Source organism: Triticum aestivum, chromosome 2A (assembly GCF_018294505.1).
Source record: "Triticum aestivum cultivar Chinese Spring chromosome 2A, IWGSC CS RefSeq v2.1, whole genome shotgun sequence".
NCBI lineage: Eukaryota > Viridiplantae > Streptophyta > Magnoliopsida > Poales > Poaceae > Triticum > Triticum aestivum.
In genome coordinates, this window is record NC_057797.1 from 66,931,680 (window position 1) to 66,934,134 (window position 2,455).

Sequence of the window (2,455 nt, forward strand, 5' to 3'; positions counted from 1 at the left end):
GCAGAACCTGTTAGCAAGTGTGATGCGGCCACGGCGGTTCAGTTCATCAAAAAAGTGATTTTCCGGTTTGGCTTTCCACACAGTATCATCACAGATAATGGTACCAATTTGTCCAAAGGTGCCATGAAGGAGTTCTGCGAACGGGAGCACATCCGGCTCGACGTTTCATCGGTGGCACATCCACAGTCCAATGGTCAAGCAGAAAGGGCTAATCAAGAGATCTTGAGAGGCATCAAGCCCCGGCTTATGGTTCCTTTGCAGAGAACACCGGGTTGTTGGGTAGAAGAGTTACCATCTGTGTTATGGAGCATCAATACTACACCCAACAGATCAACAGGATACACACCGTTCTTCATGGTTTACGGAGCGGAGGCGGTTCTCCCCAGTGATATCCGTCATGATTCACCCCGTGTGGCGGCTTATGTTGAAGCGGACAATGAGACAGCACGGCAAGACGCTTTGGACCTGTTGGATGAAGAACGTGACATAGCAGCTGCCCGCTCGGCGATTTACCAACAGGATCTTCGTCGTTATCACAGTCGCCGAGTCAGAACCAGAACCTTTCAGGAAGGAGATTTGGTGCTTCGGCTCATCCAAGATCAGACTGATATGCATAAGCTATCCCCACCTTGGGAGGGGCCTTTCGTGGTCAGCAAGAATCTGCACAACGGGTCATACTATCTGATCGATATTCGAGAGCATAAGGACTCACGTACATCAGAGGAGGAGACCAACAGGCCGTGGAACATAGCTCATCTTCGGCCTTACTATACCTGAGCCATTGGCTCTACTTATGTACATATTACGACGATGTATATATTATGATTAAATATAATAAACCGGAACCTCAGCTAAAGCGGGGTATCTGTTCTTTTACATCATGTGTGGTTACACGGAGTTGTTCTAAAGCGGCCTCCGGTTTACCCCTTGAGTTAGCTTTTTAAAAGCATCATGTTATATCACTTGGGGGTTTGGTCGTGTCCGAACCAATACAATACCTCTTGATAGGCGAGAGCCACCAGATCACTTGGGGACTTGGTCACGTCTGAACCAGTCATGCCTCTTGATCGGCCTAAGGCCACAGAATCACTTGGGGGCTTGGTCGAACCTGAACCATTGCCATGCCACTTGATCGGCATAAATGCCACGGTTTCATTGGGGACCTGGCTGACTAGAACCATAGTTACACCTATCGGGAGCTTGGTCGTGTTCGGCCATGGTAACGCCATCTGATCAGCTCAAATAAGCCTTTTTTTGCAAACGGTTTTGTCATTGCCTTTGCTTCACACTTTTCTTTGAAAGATATTTCTTTCTTTTTATTGCGTTTTTTAAACCGACAAAGTTTTCAACCGGTTCACACTGTCAATTGACGGAACACGGTTCATTTCAATCCGGAGACTATTTGCCCGGTTTGATCTTTTTTGTTAACATCCTCTTATGGAGTAACACGGTGTTTATTATAACCCGGCACGGTTTACATGGTAAACCGGCGTCATATATATATGGGAGCTGCTATCTCCTCCAACAGTGTGGGTTTATAAAACTCCGCTTCAAGATTGGCCAAGCCAACTTCACGCTCAACGATGGCAGGTATTATGTATCTCAAAATTTGGTCATATACTTAAAAAATTTCGGATGTTTTGATTTCATGTATGCAGACATCATATTCCGCCTGACGGTACAACTGCTGTGGCACTTGAAGATTTTTTAGTGCAGAAAGTACTTTGGAAAGTTCGTCACCCAAAGGAAGAGCAAGTGGCAGCGATTATGCACGAAGGCATATCAACATCAAAAGTATCAGCTAGCCTATTACAAGGCAACACGGTGCCCACAATAAGATCATTGTTTTTCGCAAAGGAGAAGCAGTTTTAAACCGGCTTCCGGTTCAAGCTTGGTCACCAGCCTGGCCTGATGGTTGTGGGTCATCCTGCACCGCTTCAGCTTCAGTTTCTCTACCCAGCAGCAGGAAATCAACAGTTGTCCAGTCGATTCCCATTAATGCTTGAAAAACAGCTTCATCATGGATCAGCAACGACGGGTCAATATCGGGAGCGTAAGTATGCTTACGGATTGGAGGGATAAGATTTTCCGCTTCATGAATTGGTGCAGCTATTCGCTTGTTTTGATTGTCATATTGGGCTTGATAATGAGACAAGTCTGCTTCTTCAGCCAATTGACAAGCTAGCGGACGCACCTCCCGGTTTATTGCTCGCAGATCCGCTTCACCAAACTCTGACCCGTCTTCCTTCAAGCTGGGATAGCCCTGAGCCGCTTCAATAGGATCAAAATCCGGCACCCAAGCTTTTGCCCGGATTAAGGCATTGATCGCACCGGTTCGAGCAGCAGATTTCTTCAGCTCTTCAACCCGGGCAGGAAGCACCGACAGTTTCATCAGAGTGTCCTGAATCAAGGTGGGCGCCGGCTTGTTGTGGGATGCAGTACAGATGATCCGCTG